Source organism: Globicephala melas, chromosome 5 (assembly GCF_963455315.2).
Source record: "Globicephala melas chromosome 5, mGloMel1.2, whole genome shotgun sequence".
Taxonomy (NCBI): Eukaryota; Metazoa; Chordata; class Mammalia; order Artiodactyla; family Delphinidae; genus Globicephala; species Globicephala melas.
Genome location: NC_083318.1, coordinates 136503715 through 136520087, shown reverse-complemented (window position 1 = coordinate 136520087; position 16373 = coordinate 136503715). Strand labels below are relative to the sequence as shown.

Here is a 16373-nt window from a genome sequence, read left to right as displayed (position 1 = left end):
TGGCATACGAGCTCAGTAGTTGTGGCTTGAGGGCTCTAGAGCACAGGCTCAGTAGTTGTGGTGCACGGGCTTAGTTGCTCCACACCATATGGGATCTTCCCAGACCAGGGCTCAAACCCGTGTCCCCTGCACTAGCAGGCAGATTCTTAACCACTGCGCCACCAGGGAAGCCCTATGCGCTATTTCTATAGGGGGTGGAGCAATCTTATAGTTTGGATATATGCAGGGCAAAGCTATCAAATGGATTTTGTGTTACGAAACTTACTCATAGAAACCAGAACAATGCTTGACACCTGAGGTTAAACAGGGTTGAACTCACCCTGCATCTACCTGAAGACAACCTACCACTCATCCTGTCGTATAAGAAATTATATTTTGTTTTTTTAAAAGCATATTTGAACTTAGACACTTTTTTGGCTGATATCACATTCCCAATGTGGTCACCACACATCATTGTTCCTGGTTAGGTCAGGTGCCCCCAGATCATGCTGGGCTGTCTTTTCACAGACCCCGGTCACAGACCCTTAGAAATCCTAAACACCAGGAATGGATAAACAAGATGTGGTATATACACACAGTGGAATATTACTCAGCCATAAAAAAGAATGAAATAATGCCATTTGTGGCAACATGGATGGACCCAGAGATTATCATAGTAAATGAAGTAAGCCAGACAGAGAAAGACAAATATCATATGATATCACTTACATGCAGAATGTAAAAAGATGATACAAATAAACTTATTTACAAAGCAGAAATAGACTCACAGACAGAGAAAACAAACTTATGATTACCAAAGGGGAAAGGTCGGGGGGAGGGATAAATTAGGAGTTTGGGATTAACAGATACACACTACTATATATAAAATAATCTTGTACAGCACAGGGGACTATATTCAATATCTTGTAATAACCTATAAGGGAAAAATCTGAAAAAGAATGGATATATGCACATGTATAACTGAATCACTTTGCTGTACACTTGAAACTAACACAACATTGTAAGTTAACTATACCCCAATATCAAATAAAAATTAAATTAAAAAAAAAAGAAAATCCTAAACACTGAAAAAAACCCACAGTGCCTCATCCCCACATGTGATTCTAAACAACAGTAACAATAAAAAACCACTAATTTATAGGATAGAGTCCAACAAATTCTGATTTTCCTTCTGACACTTTTTCCTTTCTTCTCTCCTGTCTCCCTCCCTCCCTTCCTTCCTTTATTTTCCCCTTTCTTTCTCTTGAATTCTTTCAAAATATATATTTTAAAATGTCCCTGCTATGCTGGTGCCCTAAATATATACTTGTTAAGTCTGTCTATTCTGTTACTCAACACTCCCTAGTAATGGACACACCTCTAAATGTCCTCAGTTTGCTGGAGCCCCTACAAACCATCTCTAGTATAAATAACAATAATATGTCTAAATGTCTCTGCTTACTCAAAACATGAAGATGCGTCCACTGCCGCTCCTTTAGTCTTCCTTCAAAAGGGAAAAGAAACCAAATGAAATGCATAATGGTTGGAAGCATTGGCAACAATAAAAAGGTATCTTAGGGGCAATCGAAAGACTTTGAATATAGAGACCAAATTTTAGATATAATCAAATTAAATTTCTTAGGAATTGTACTGGTATTGTGATTTCATAGGAAATGTTCTCATCAATAGGAAGTGTATGCTGAAATATTTAGGGGTTTACTGTCATGATGTCTGTAACTTGCAAATTGTTCAGCAAAAAAAAAAAAGTGTGTGTAACATGTATATATATATATATGTATATATATATATAGAGAGAGAGAGAGAGAGAGGGAGGGAGAGAGAGACAGAGAGAGACAAAGACAGAGCTAGAGCTAGAGAGAAAATTCAAAATGTGACAAAAATGTGGTAGAATACGTACTGTTTTTTCAACTTTTCCATACGGGAGAAACGACATAATCACTCAAACTAGAATGCCAAGAATCAAAAGAAACACAGTTGATATTATACGGAGCTAGGATTGGGGGTTTTCCGTAGTCTGTAAGATAGCTGGAGGACTATAGCTTTAATTCATTAGATTCATCAAAGAAATGTAAGCTTTGAAGATCATTTCAGTCATTTTAGATCATTTAGATAAACGGATTTAGGCACACACACACATGAAGACCTGAGTTCAGTCGACCCTAGAAGGCACTGGCCAAATGCCCATTGCTTTCTGAGGAAGTCCAGTCCTTTAAAAGCCAGCTAACTGGTTTCTTTTGATGAATTTCTTCTACGACATCAGCTTTCTAGGAGCTCAGAAACTGCTAGGAATCAATAAAGCAATATTTCTTATTCTCTCCCAATCAATAAAATATAGTTTCTTCCTTTATTCATCCAATTACTAAAAATTTAGTGACAGCGTACTCTGAGCCAGGTCCAGTGTTCTCAGAACACACACAAAATACATGGGCTCTGTCCTCAAGGAGTTCAGGGTCACCTGGAGAGGCAGTTGTATAACACATGATTATAGAATAATGTAAAAAGTATTGTGGGCTTCCCTGGTGGCGCAGTGGTTAAGAGTCCGCCTGCTGATGCAGGGGACGCGGGTTCGTGCCCCGGTCCGGGAAGATCCCACATGCTGCAGAGCGGCTGGGCCCGTGAGCCACGGCCGCTGAGCCTGCACATCCGGAGCCTGTGCTCCACAGCGGGAGAGGCCACAACAGTGAGAGGCCCACGTACCGCCAAAAAAAAAAAAGTATTGTAAGTATGGTACATATAAGCTGCTTTGGGAGCACAGAGTGAGAAGCCCTACACTACCTGGTGTGTGTGCGGAGGAACGGTGAGGAATCAGGGGATAATGATACAATAATAAACAATGATGGTCACAGCAACAAGAACAATAGTGGTCCTAGACCAGGAAAGTCCTAACTACAACAGCTATACTTAAGCAGGGGTAAAGGACGGTGGATTTGGCAGAAGTCAAACAAATTACTAGTAGGAAAGGTGCCTGGACATATCAATACAAATCTCGGGGAAAATATTTTAACAGGTCTGCCCGGCTGAAACATTTTGCCATGGCCATAAACTCCCTTCCCAGGTGCTTGGCTCATGTTATCTAGCTAATATTGTCTCCATTTAAATAGGCCCTGAGGCTCATGGGAGGCATGTGAGTTGCCTCTGGACAAGCAGCTGGTATGTAGCAAGACAGAATCTAGGTTAGGACTCATGCGTCTTGGACACTTGTTCCATCTTGCTATGTAACGTCACCTGCCCACAGACCTTTGCTTAGGAAGGCCTTGAAGAGGAGTAAGAATTTTGCAGGTGAACCTTGTAGGGAAGAGACTTCTGGGCAAGAGGTGAATACACAAGGCATTGAGGAATTAAGAGAGTTTGGCAAATCCTTGTAGACCCTATTGTTAGCAATGATTGGAATAGAAGTTATGTGGGTGGAAAGTGGTGGAGGAGAAAACCTGACAGGGCTCTGGAATAAGAAACAAGGGGCTTATGTCTTATGGAGTAAGTGTTAGAAAGCCACTGAAGGAAGGGCTTTCAGCTTTGGGATTATACGATCGATTTGCCTTTTTCAAAGATCCTTCTGTGCAAAGGCCCAGGCAGTTTCTAACAGGAGGGGAGCCAGTCAGGGGGAAGAGCCAGGCACTGGCTGGGTTCCCACCGAAAGATGGGGCCCGCACTTCGGAGGCAGCTGCAGGGTAAAGGGGTCCTACCCTTGCCTGCCTTCTCTATACAACTTATGGTCCTTCTTTCAACATGACTAATGGTAATGTCTTTTCATCTTTCTCATAAAAAGCATCATGGCAACATGTTCTTTTAGAAAATGTTGAATAGGTATCACTTTTGCAAATGGTGCTAGGAAAGCAATAGATTCCTCTGCTAATTGCGTGGGAATACTCTGAAATTCCCATGCTGCTCCTTCAGAGGCATTGTGTGTATGCGTGTGTGTGTGTGTGTGTGTGCGCGCGGCGGGGGGGGGTATCGGAGACAGGAGATAAGGCTCGGGGGAAAGAGTGCCCAGACTAGGTCAATGGTAGTAGAGGGGCAGGGAGGACTGCATTGCGATTCAACGTAATTTAATGAGTGAGTCGACGTTTTTTTTGGCCACACCATGCGGCTTGTGGGATCTTAGTTCCCCGACCAGGGATAGAACCCACTGCTTAGCAGTGAAAGCATGGAGTCCTAACCACTGGACTGCCAGGGAATTCCCTGATTCAACATAATTTTAAGGATTGAACTCAGGGACTGAAAGTCAGAAAGTGAGTCAAAGATGATGCCTGGTTTTGCCTGAGCAACTAGGTGTAAGGTTATGTCATCCTCCAAGATACGGATACACCTGGAGAGAGATTTCAGAGGAAAGATATTGAGTTTGAATTTGAACGTGTCAATTTTGCACATGGGTGCCCAATTTGTTGAAAAGGCCCCTTTCCCCATGGAATTACCTTTGCCCCTTTGTCAAAAATCAGCTGATTATATTTTTGCAGGTCTATTTCCGGTTTTTCTATTGTGTTCCATTGGTCTATGTGCCTATCCTTCACCTTGATGAATGTTGTTTTATAGTAAGTCTTAAAACTGGGTAAGGTGAGTCCTTCAACTTTGGTCATTTTTTATCAGAAGTGTTTTGCTTTTCCATGTGAATTTTGGAATCAGACTGTCAATACCTACATAAAAGTTTGCTGAGATTTTGACTAGCATTGCACAGATTCAATAAAGTAAGTGGGGAAACACTGACATCTTAAGATTGAGTCTTCTGATTTATGAACATGGTGTTCCTCCCTATTTTACTTAGACATTTTCGATTTCTTGTATCAGAGTTTTTGCAGTTTTCTGCATACAGCTCTGGTATGTAGCCCTAAGTACTTCATTTGTTTTTATTGGCCATGCCTATTCTGAGGTATCTGTGTACATCTTTATGCAGATGTCCTGTGGGCAAGCCTGGAGGTCTGGGGCATTGTCTGGGCTGGAATTCAGGTTTGGTATCATCACATTTGTCATGAATGTCACATTTCCCAGGGACAGAAGAAAATAGGGCTGAGGATTAAAAGTCATCTTAATTACCATCAAATGGTTAATTCTGGTTCTTGCTCTAAGTTTAAGAAGTAAACCAAGGAAGATCTGAGAACCCCACAATGAGGGCTGAACACGTGTGCTTCGGCACCCGAGAGCATGTGTTCAGCTCCTGGCTCGGGGACCTCAAGTCTCAGCTCCACCTAATTGTAACGCCTGTACGGTAACAGTGGCCACCTCATAGGGTCATTGGAAAATCGATTACGACGGTGCATCCGGAGGACACAGAACAGTGCTTGGCATGGCGAGCACTCAATACCTGTCAGCCACTGTAATTAGTTACATAAGTGAATTGCCAGGAGCCCATCTGGGGAAATCCCTTGGAAAAAACTTAATGGTCTTTGAGAGTCCTGGCATTGTTCGGTAATGACTATTGATCTTCACAAGAAAAGATGGGATTCACTGCTTGTGTTAATTTTTCTTGCACAATATACGCCCAGGACTCAGTGCCCCCCTCCCGAGGGTGAACTGCATATAAGAAAGAATATATAGCATCTGAAATTCCCTGCTGAAAAGCTCTTTGTTTAGAAACCAGGGCTGCTAGTGCCTTTTGATTCGTGTTTCCAACATTTCCCAAATTAAGCATGAGAGTTGTGACTGGATATCGCCATGGACTCGCAATTTCTTTCTGAAAGAAGACGAGGAAGGTGGTCGGCACTCATACCCTGCTTCCTATCCCTCCCTACCACCAGTGGTTGCCTAGCCTCGTTCACAGAGGTCACTGACCCGGTTTAGTCTGTCTCCAGCTTTGCATGAGTTGGCCCAACCCTGGACCCAGAATCCTTCAAAAGAATCCCACTTCTCGGCAAGGACAGAAATCGTGTAGTGACAACGGGATGGTCTGGACATTGTTTGGCACTTTGTTTGACCAGGGGTAGGGGTGGGGAGGAAGAATTGAAACCCTTTCAGAAAGTTTTTATTTTCTCCAATTCCCATTTCATTGTGTTTAAAGAAAGGTCAAAGGAATATCTTGGCCAGCAAAAGGAATGCACTCTAATATTGACAGGTCCCAGGAAAGAGACTCACAGAGAAATTTGCATCTGACATAGTAGCGTAGACCGCAGATGCTTTCATCACACAAAGAGCTAAACAGGTGCTCTGCTGAGATCTCTTGTAGTATTACTGTCGGGAGAAAACCAATTGGCCTAGGACCCAGGGTCAGTGCTGCTGCTAGCATCTGTTCTGAAAATTCTGCAGTGCTTTTGTGTTCACAAATTGCCATAGATGTTGATGTGTGTGTGTGTGTGTGTGTGTGTGTGTGTGTGTGTGTGTTAAAATCACCATAAAGATAAATGGGTGGAAGAAATGCTTCAAGTTAAGTTTGCACAGATTCTACTCGGTTACCAGCTTGTAACCCTGCCGCTAACCTTGGGCAGAGACCATGGAGAGCTCCTGGAGCATCGTTCTTTGGCCCATGATGGGCCAGGTAAGGCACAGATTGATTTGATCTGAAAATTTGTTAAAAATATGCGAATTGCAACTGTCACAAACATACCACTTGGGAATGTAAATTGGTGGAGTCACTATGGAAAACAGTATGGAGGTTCCTTAAAAAAATAATAATAGGGGTTTCCCTGGTGGCGCAGTGGTTAAGAATCCGCCTGCCAATGCAGGGGACACGGGTTTGAGCCCTGGTCCGGGAAGATCCCACGTGCTGCGGAGCGACTAAGCCCATGCACCACAACTACAGAGCCTGTGCTCTAGAGCCCACGAGCCACAACTACTGAGCCCGCATGCCGCAACTACTGAAGCCCACGCACCTAGAGCCTGTGCTCCGCAACAAGAGAAGACACTGCAATGAAAAGCCTATGCACCGCAACGAAGAGTAGCCCCCGCTCGCTGCAACTAGAGAAAGCCTGCGCGCAGCAAGGAAGACCCAACACAGCCGAAAATAAATAAATTTATATATTAAAAAAACTAATAATAGAGCTACCATATGATACTGCAATCCTACTCCTGGGAATATATCAGGAGAAAACTATAATTCAAAAAGAAACATGCACCCCAATACTTATAGCAGAACTATTCACAATAGCCAAGACATGGAAGCAACCTAAATGCCCATCAACAGATGAATGCATAAAGAAGATGTGGTACATATATACAATGGGATATTACTCAGCCACAAAAAGAATGAAATAATGCCATTTGCAGCAACATGGATACCTGAGATTATCATACTAAGTGAAGTAAGTCAGACAAAGACAAATACCATATGGTATCACTTATACGTGGAATCTAAAATAAGGCACAAATGAACGTATCTATAAAACAGACTCAGACGTAGAGAACAGACTTGTGGTTGCCAAGGGGGAGGGGGTGGGGGACTTGGAGTTTGGGATTAGCAGATGTAAACTATTATATATAGAATGGATAAACAACAAGGTCCTACTGTATAGCACAGGGAACTATATTCAATATCCTGTGATAAACCATAGTGGAAAAGAATATGTATATGTATAACTGAATCACTTTGCTGTACAGCAGAAATAAACACATTGTAAATCAACTACACTTCAATAAAATACATTAAAAAAAATACCACTGTGAATTTTAGTCTGTAATTAAATGGGATCTCTGGTTCATTTAATTTTTTACACATATTTTTTAGATCTAGTCGTTGGAGTGCTAGGTGCAGATTTTCACATGTTCATATTTGGAATCAATAATTCTGACACAACAATGGGACAATAAAAAAATGGGACAATAACACACAGATTAGTAGATGGCAGTCATCCCTTGCTTTTTGAGATGGACATAAACCTGGCAATAGATTCAATATTTGTAAGAGTCAATTCTGGTTTTTCATTTATTTGATAAAAGCAGAGATGCCATCAGACTTGGGTTTGATGCATCTGAGAAGCAGCTCCTATTCCGCCCTGTGGAGCGCGGAAGGCTTTCTTTCTGGAGGCAGCAGCCCTGCCTAGCTCTGCCAGCACTCTTAGCCTTGTGAAACTACTGATCATCCCCAGCTAGGAACCACTGCCCCAGGTAAAACATTATCTACCTTTGAGGCTCTGGGCTACCTGCTATAAGTAATTAAAGTTTATTTACTAAAATAGACTAAATAAAAGAACTATCTCTAAGTTCAAAATTCTGTATGTAAAGTCAATTAGGTCAATATATTTTTAACCTAAAATCTTTCTTTCCTAGAAATTTGAAGGGCCATATAAATATTCTTTGACTAAAGCTATTCCTTTAAGGGGAAGGGAGAGATGAGAAAGAGTATTTACTTTTTAAATTAAAAAAAAATGGTTTTTTGGCTGGACCGCACAGCTTGTACGTGGGGTCTCAGTTCCCCGACCAGGGATTGAACCCAGGACCTCGGAAGTGAGAGTGCAGAGTCCTAACCACTGGGCCACCAGGGAATTCCTGAATATTTACTTTTATAAATCCTGTTTTGAGTCATTGTCTTAGTAATCTAGCAAGAAAGATATTTTTAAACTATATTTTACAAAGGTAGAAACTAACGTTCAGAGAGGTTAAGCTCTTTCCTCAAGGTCACAGAGCTCATGTCTATCAGAAAAGGCTTTCAAATTCAAGGCTGTGTGATAGTAGATTCTAAGGTTTTCCCACTATATCATATATTCCGCTCTGCCCTTATAAAGCTGCATTTTATTGACTCCACTGGGAAAAAGATGACATTTTTTCCCCCTGCAGCAACGTGATAAAGTTCTGTTAGTCCAATCACTTCTATGCTATCTTCTGTGTCAACAGCCCCGTCCCTGATGCACCCAACCAGGTGTGGGTGGAGTACTGTGAGTTTACTCGGTCTTTACCCTGACTTAATTACCTTTGGATTCTTACAGACAGCTATGATGCCACAGGCTCATTCCTCGTAGGTGAGGTAAGCATGAGACGGAAGCAAACTCAGTCTTAAATGTCTTACCAGCACTTATCACTGGTCATACTTATGTGATAAGTAAAATGCTCATATAAGAACACTGAGGATGGGCAGGGCCGTCGTGATGTGCCTCTCCAGGGCTCGGAAGGTTCTCTTCTGAGCTATAGCTCACCTATTGTCTTTACTGCTTCTTGTATCAGATCCCAGCCAATGGTCAGAGTTTTTTTGCTTTTAGCTTTGTCTTGTTTTTTGCCATTTACTGGTGCTTTCCTCTTTCAGGTCTCTAACTTGATATATCTTTATATTGAAGGTTTCCTCCTTCAACCCCCATAAAAGCAATGTGCTCCCCGCTCCCCACTCCGGACTTCCCTCCTTTAAATTTTTGTGCTGCGAAATAACGCACCTTCTGATAGTTAAAACTAACATACAATGCAACAAAATAGCCTCCTTTTCCAAACGGGCCCTGAGTGCGTGTTTCCCACGCCCTTGTTTGCCCTTCACTTCCTTTGCCTAATTTAGATTTGCAAGCTCAACACACAGACTCTCTCGGTCTTTGTTTACGTACATATGGTGTCTAGCACTAGTCTTGGGTTTAACAAATATTAAATAATCATGACTTCAGAATGATTGCTAGTATTGGTGTTTAAAAAAATCACAGCTGGTCAAGAATACCGCTTCCCCCCCCCCCCCACAGACCTTGTCTGATTTTGTAGCTCTTACAGCAGACAGCTGTATTATAGCACACTTGCTTTCCCCTTGAATACCACTTGGAGACCAGAGCTGGTGATAATTGTAGCTGCTTTTCTTCATTGGAACACATTTACAAATTCTGCACTGCATACCAGTGCGCTTGTGGATGTAATTTCAGTTGTATGCAACCACCTTAACATAACTGGAGAAACCCAGATACAATTTTATACAATGTTCCATTGTGCGTGTTTGAAATGGAAGGGTTTTTTTTTTCTCTCTGCATAATTAATTTAAGCATTCATGATATCCAGCATGGGCTTTTAAAATCTATGCATTAAACACCCATTGACTGTGTAGTGGCAATTACATCGTTAGGTTTTGAACTGAAGTCCTTAATTTTACCTATTTTCAGGCTTAAAAAAAACAAACAAAACAAACAAAAAAACCCTGAATCTGCATACTTTACCTAAACCCTTTTAGAGGTCTCCTTAAAATTGGCAGACTGATTTTGCACTACAGTTCCACAGGGCGATTCATAAAAATAAATGCCAAACACTAGGCAACAACAGAAGGAATTGACAGCGGATCAAAAGTTTAACACCGCATTTCCTTTAAGAAATGTCGCATCAGCTTTCTCACAATCAGGAACTAAAGAAGACTGTGCTTTCCCACTGGTCCAATAGTTCAAATGCAAACACATCAGCAGAAGAAAGTGGTTCTGTCAGGGTGCAGGATGCAATCGTGTAACCGGATAAAACAGTTTTATTTGTTAGCTCAAATATATATTTCTGACTTATATTTTTATTTAATTTTGTGGCCAAGGCAGAACCAAGGTCATAATATTGATAGATTAGGAAAAAATGGTTTCTTCTTTTAGAATCAAGTCCAAAATACCTACACATCGAGATTTAGCATCGTTCTTACTCATGTGACAACATCCTCAGCTCTGAATTTATTAGGATTCCTATAAAATCAAACCTAAGAGTCTGAGTCTAATTGTGTATTCGATACACTTCATCTAACTTGTTTCATGAGCTCTCTGCTATGTATTCACTGTCTCTCCCTGGGCTCTGTAACTGTATCCTCTACCAGGGACTCTGGAATGCTATTTGCAGGTAGATACAATATTTCCTAGTGGAGTGTGCTCTGTTGAAAGCGATACAGTGTCTAAACTATAGCCCTCCACTCTCCTGAGATTCAAGTAACTGCAAAACAATGTGAATAAAAATTGTCTGGGAGGAGCCCGATTCATGGGAGGAACACCTTTACTAGAACTCCACCCCTCTCAGCTCTAAACCTTGCTTTCAGACAGTTGTAACAGCTGGACAAGATGGTAACGAGAGGGATCTCTTGTCTTAGAACAGGGCAGATTGTTCTAAGACAAGAGATCCTAGTGCCCTGGCCGTTCTCCTAGATGAGGTGAGTAAATGAGGCAAATGCCTGCCACACAGAGTCAGCTCCCACAAGGCCAGGAAACGGAGCACGCTTGTCTTATCCACCATTGGTACTCCAAACATAGAGATCAGTACCTAGTAGACAGCATGCAATAAATATCAATATTTATTGACGGAACAGTGAACGTTCAAGGCGTTTTTTTGAACAAAATGACTATAGATAGATAGATGTAGATGTATCAGTATTACTGTTATGTTGTAGCTGGACCCATAGGAATTAAAAAAAATATCTGCTCACTTTAAAAGATAACTGTAAACACCTAACCTATATAATATATTTAGAGATGTATTAATATTAGGTTTTACTGTTGGAATCATCAAGGCTTTTTGAAGTTACAAGTCGAATGGTATAAAGGCCAGAACTTGAAATGCATTTCTAGACTTAAAACACAGTGTTCTGTCTCTCTATCCCCTAAGGACTTTCTAGATAATATGATGGTTGTAGAAACAGAACAAAGAAGCTATCATCTTTATACGTGCCTTTATGAAGCAGCATAATAAATGGCTTACTTTATGGTTACCGGAGCAGTTTGGTTTAGGCTAACTGGCAAACTGGCAGGTCTGTGTCTAATTCTGTCACCCATGGTATACACAGCATACTGTTGGTGCTCAAATGTTAATAAAAAAATAACAAATTAAAAAAAAATCTACTCACTTTAAAAGATGACTGTAAACACCTAGCCTATATATTTTATTATATAAAATACATTATATAAAATATATAAAACGAAGCAATGCATGCCAAGTACCAGGTGTCCTAGATGCCGAATGGCATTATTAACGTACTTACATAAGTAATTATAAGTAGCGGGAAAATTAACTTTAACTGAAATTAAATGATAGCTTAGAGGTTGACAGCGAGTTAGTCATTTTGTTGGTGGACAAGACATACTATTAGGCCTCACCTGAGGTCACTGGGGCAATTCAGTATCACAGCAGAGCACTCAGAACAAAAAGAGCTGGGTTTGCATCTGTAAGTCACAGCTTTCTGGCTGTGCGGCCTGGGTGAGTTGAGTTCTTGCCCACTGCCTAGGCTTTGAGGGGCCCTGCTCCGGCTTCACCCTCCCCATGGGACAAGGAATTCCATGCTTTCTGAACACCTTAGGCCCTGGAACTTACTGCCCTGCCACTTCCAGGCCTGACTGTCCAAGGCTGGAGGAATCGCCGGGGGTGGCTTTTGTGAGGGGTATGGTGCGCAGGCTAGGGTGTCCTCGCGTGTATGAGCCTTGTTGTAATACGTGATGGAGCAGAGATGGGAAGAAAATGGGGTGTGCGTTTCAGGCCGGAAGCCAGTAGTCACTGCCACACGGCGTTCCAGTTAATTTATAGCTTTAGGCATTTACGATGGGGTCTACATTAGCTTGCCCTGGGCCCTTCCAAACTTCCAGGCAGGCCTGGAACTAGGGCAAGTCACACAACCTATTTTAGTCTTTGTTACCTCATCTGTAAACAGGAATGATAATAACCGTTCCACTAACCTCAGAGGGTTGGGATGATGAGGACGATCTTAAAAATAACCACCATTTGTTGAGCACACACCGTGGTTCAAGCGCTTTACAAGTCACGGTCACTTGGTGTGGATTCTCCTGGATCCTCGAAAATCTTCAGGGTAGGCCATCTTCATCTGCTTTTAAAAGAAGAGAAAACAGGCTCAGAGAGGTTACGTTTCTCTCCTAGCCTCCCCTTCCCCAACAGAGATAATGTACGTATCAGTTCCATACACATACAAGGTAGCACTATAGTTATTCATTCATTTACATCACGTTGGGGGGTGCAGCAGTGAACAAAAGGAACAAAAAAATCACTGACGTCGGAAGCTTACGTTATGGTGGAGGGACACAATAAATAAATCAAGTAAGTAAAATCCGTCGTATGTCAGATGGTGGTAAGCAAAGCAAGGGAGAGAACCAGGGCATGTGGAGATACAGGGAACGTGACACTTGAATAAAGACATGAAGGAGGCGAGGGAACACCATTAGAGGTTTGGTTTGGTTTGGTTTTCTGGTGGCCTAGGGGAGTGGGTCACTAATTCAGGTGGCAGCGGAACAGCAGAAGGAAAGGCCATGAGACTGTGGCTTGCTTCCTGTGTTCTAGAAGCAGCATGAAGGCCAGTGTGTCTGGGAAATGAGCAGGGGGTAGAATAGTAGGAGATGAGGTCAGAGAGATAAAGGGGCGGGGGTGGGGAGGGAAAGAGAACCAGCTGTATAGGTCATTTAGGCCATGATAAATAAGGACCTTGAAAAAAAAAAAGTGGTGGGGAGCTAATGGACTTTTTGTTGTTGTTGTTTTTTGTTTTGTTTTGTTTTGTTGGTACGTGGGCCTCTCACTGTTGTGGCCTCTTCCATTGTGGAGCACAGGCTCTGGACGCGCAGGTTCAGTGGCCATGGCTCACGGGCCCAGCCACTCCGCGGCATGTGGGATCTTCCCGGACCGGGGCACGAACCCGTGTCCCCTGCATCGGCAGGCAGACTCCCAACCACTGCGCCACCAGGGAAGCCCTTTGTTGTTGTTTTTAGCAGAGGAATGACATGAGCTGGAGTGAAAAGACTCACCCCGACTCCCTGGTGCTGGAGGCAAGGGCAGAAAGAGGGAGGCCAGGTAAGTGGTTACTGCAAAGCTCAGGCAAAAACTGATGCTGGTGTGGACCAAGGTCATGGCCGTTGAGGTGGTGGGTAGAGGTTAGATTCCAGATATGGCACTCTGAAGGTTGAGCTGACAGGTTTACTGAAACCCGGGGTGGGGGGGTTGGTAAGAGAAAGGAAAGAGTCAAGAAAGAAGCCAAGGCTCTTCACCTGGGCAAGGGGTGACAGAGGTAGATGCCATTAGCAGGAATGTGGAAGTCTGTGGCTGGGGCATGTCTGGGGCAGGAGATCTGGAGCCTGGTTTGCGCAGGTGAATTCTGAGATGTCTACCGGGCACCAGATGGAGATGTCAGGTACATTTTTTCACTTCATTGGATCTGACTTTTCTTCTCCTCTCTCTTCACAGAGCTGTAATGACACTTATTCAAGGTGGTGGTGGTCTAGGTCATAAAGAATTGGATGCTGGGTTTCAACTAAGGGCTTCGAGAGAAATATGGGGAAGCAGTTGGAACACAGGGTAACATTAAGGGTCTAGAGAGATAATTTGTAAGATTGTTTCAGGAGGTTCGGCCAGGACGGTCCCGTCTCTTGGAAGCCACACCATCTGTTTAATGCCACACAGGTGACTTCGGGACCCTAAAACGTTCGTTTCATAACCTATTCCAAGTGTTTACAATAAACTAGATGTCGAAAAAGTTATGTTTGAAAAGTTGAAAAGTGTTCAGCGTGGTAGGTTCTCAAAGTAGCAATCCTCCTGAGTGCGGCCTCCATAAAGACAGCAAAGCACGAACTTGATGCGGGTGGGGAAGGGGAGCCAGATGAAAACCAAGCTCTAGGGGCTTCCCTGGTGGCACAGTGGTTGAGGGTCCGCCTGCCGATGCAGGGGACACGGGTTCGTGCCCCGGTCCGGGAAGATCCCACATGCCGCGGAGCGGCTGGGCCCGTGAGCCATGGCCGCTGAGCCTGCGCGTCCGGAGCCTGTGCTCCGCGACGGGAGAGGCCATAGCAGTGAGAGGCCCGCGTACCCACCCCCCCCCAAAAAAAAAAAAAATCAAGCTCTAGGACCAGGACTCCAGAGCTGTTCCCGCTGCTTGGCTGGCCTTACACACCTCGACCTGGCTCGCGGGTGGGCGTGTGAGGGGGGAGGACACAGCAGGACTGGTGACATCTTAAAGGGCTCTGTCCTAGTGCCTCTGCACCAAGTGACTCCGGGTCGGATCCGGGGTCTGGACGTTTACCCGGCTCGTGCCAAGCCACATCTGCCAGTGTTTCTGCTTATATCACAGAACTTGCTGTCCGGGTCTCACCTTTAAATCTGGAGTGTTCGCCCGTCTGGGGGTGGTGTTTGGTCTAGGGTTGAACTGGCACGTTTCCATCTCCCTCCTTTCTTGGTCATTTAAGTGTCTGAAGGTGCCCTGGTGAGCATGGAAGGCAGGAGAGGAACGCTGTCCCTGCAGAAAGTTACGGATAAGCCAAATAAATCCCTAGAGGACTGATCGCCTCTGGAGCGACTCGGAGCCAACCCCTGGGTTCAAAACGACTGCCCAGGACGGCCCAAGCTGCGGGCCGGGCTTCTGTTCCGGGTCGACGTGCCGCCCCGGCGGCCGAGGCGTGGCGCCAGGGGCAGTCTCGAGGGGCGACGCGACGCGACACTGCAGGTCCCCCGGGACGCGCGTGGGGTGTGGGCCGGCGGCGCGGCGTGAGCCGCCAGAGGGGAAGCTGCGCCCTCCGCCCGGCAGCCGGGGCGCGCCGCCTCCCCGGGGCCAGGTGGTGCGGGGCCCCCTCCAGCCCGGCCCGGGCGCGGCGACCCCGGGGCGCCCGGCGCGCGGCTCACCTGGGCCGCCGAAGGTGAAGCTCCGGAGCGAGGGCGCGGCCGGCTGGCGGGCGGGCGGCGCGGGGGCGGGACCCGGCGCCGGGACGCCCCGCCCCCGCCGACGCGGCGCGCTTCCAGTGGCCGCCGGCCCGTCACTCGCTCTTCACCATGGTTGCAGCACAAAGCGCCCGGCCCCGGAGGCCGCTTCCTCCCTGAGCGCGGCGGGGCGGCGCGGGGGCGCAGGAGGAGGAAGAGGCGGGGAAGAGGAGGGGAGTCGCCGCTTCCCAAACACTCTCCGGGGGGCAGTGCGCGACGCCCGCCGCCAGGAGTCCGGACCCGGTGCCCGCGGCCCCTTCCCTCCGCGCCCGCAGCCCGGGAACAAAGTTGCCGAGAGCCAGCGGGCCGAGCGCGCAGCCGGGGGCGCTCTGGCCGCTCCGCGCGTGCAGATGGGGGGCGGCGGCGGAGCGCACGGCGGCGGCGGGGCGGCCCGAGGGGATGCAGCAGCCGTCGGGGGGCTCGGCCAAGCGCAGTAGACGGAGCCGCGGCGCGGCGGCGGGGACGGCGGCCGAGGCGACCCGGCTTCGCAGTGCCCTGACCTGAGCCGGTCATCGGACGGCGGCCGCGGCGCCCCCGAGTGCTTCCCGGAGCCCCCGAGAGGAGGGGGCGGCCCTGCGCGCGGAGGAGCGCGAGGCCCGTGCGCCCCAGCCAACCCCTCCCCGCCGCTCGAACTCCCTAAAAATAACTCAGGCCGGCGGGGGGCGGGAGGAGCCGCCGCCGTCCCCGAGAGGAGCCGGGGAGGCGTGTCGAGCCCGGGCCCGTGGGGAGCCTTCCCGGCCGCGCGGCGCGGGGGAGGCGGAGGAAGCGGGAGCTCCCGGCAGCCGGGCGCCGCGGGGACCCTCGGGCCTCGCGCGCCCCCCGCCCCGCCGCCGCCGCGGTTTGGCTGGTTGGCCCGA

At 46.2% G+C, this 16373-nt stretch overlaps 1 protein-coding gene across 4 annotated transcripts in view; it reads right to left on the bottom strand.

Moving 5' to 3' along the window:
• SPMIP2 (sperm microtubule inner protein 2) overlaps window positions 1–15490 on the bottom strand; it is a 158651-nt gene extending 143161 nt beyond the window's left edge. For 3 of the 4 annotated variants that reach the window (XR_009564141.2, XR_009564140.1, XR_009564143.2), the window contains exons 1-3: window positions 15442–15490; window positions 14915–15058; window positions 12504–12649 (exon numbers count right to left, since the gene is read on the bottom strand). The gene's annotated coding sequence lies outside the window, so the exon portion shown is untranslated. Of the gene's footprint in view, window positions 1–12503; window positions 12653–14914; window positions 15059–15441 lie in introns of all 4 variants that reach the window. The other variant, XR_009564142.2, reaches the window with a different exon arrangement.
• Window positions 15491–16373: the final 883 nt, after the last annotated feature.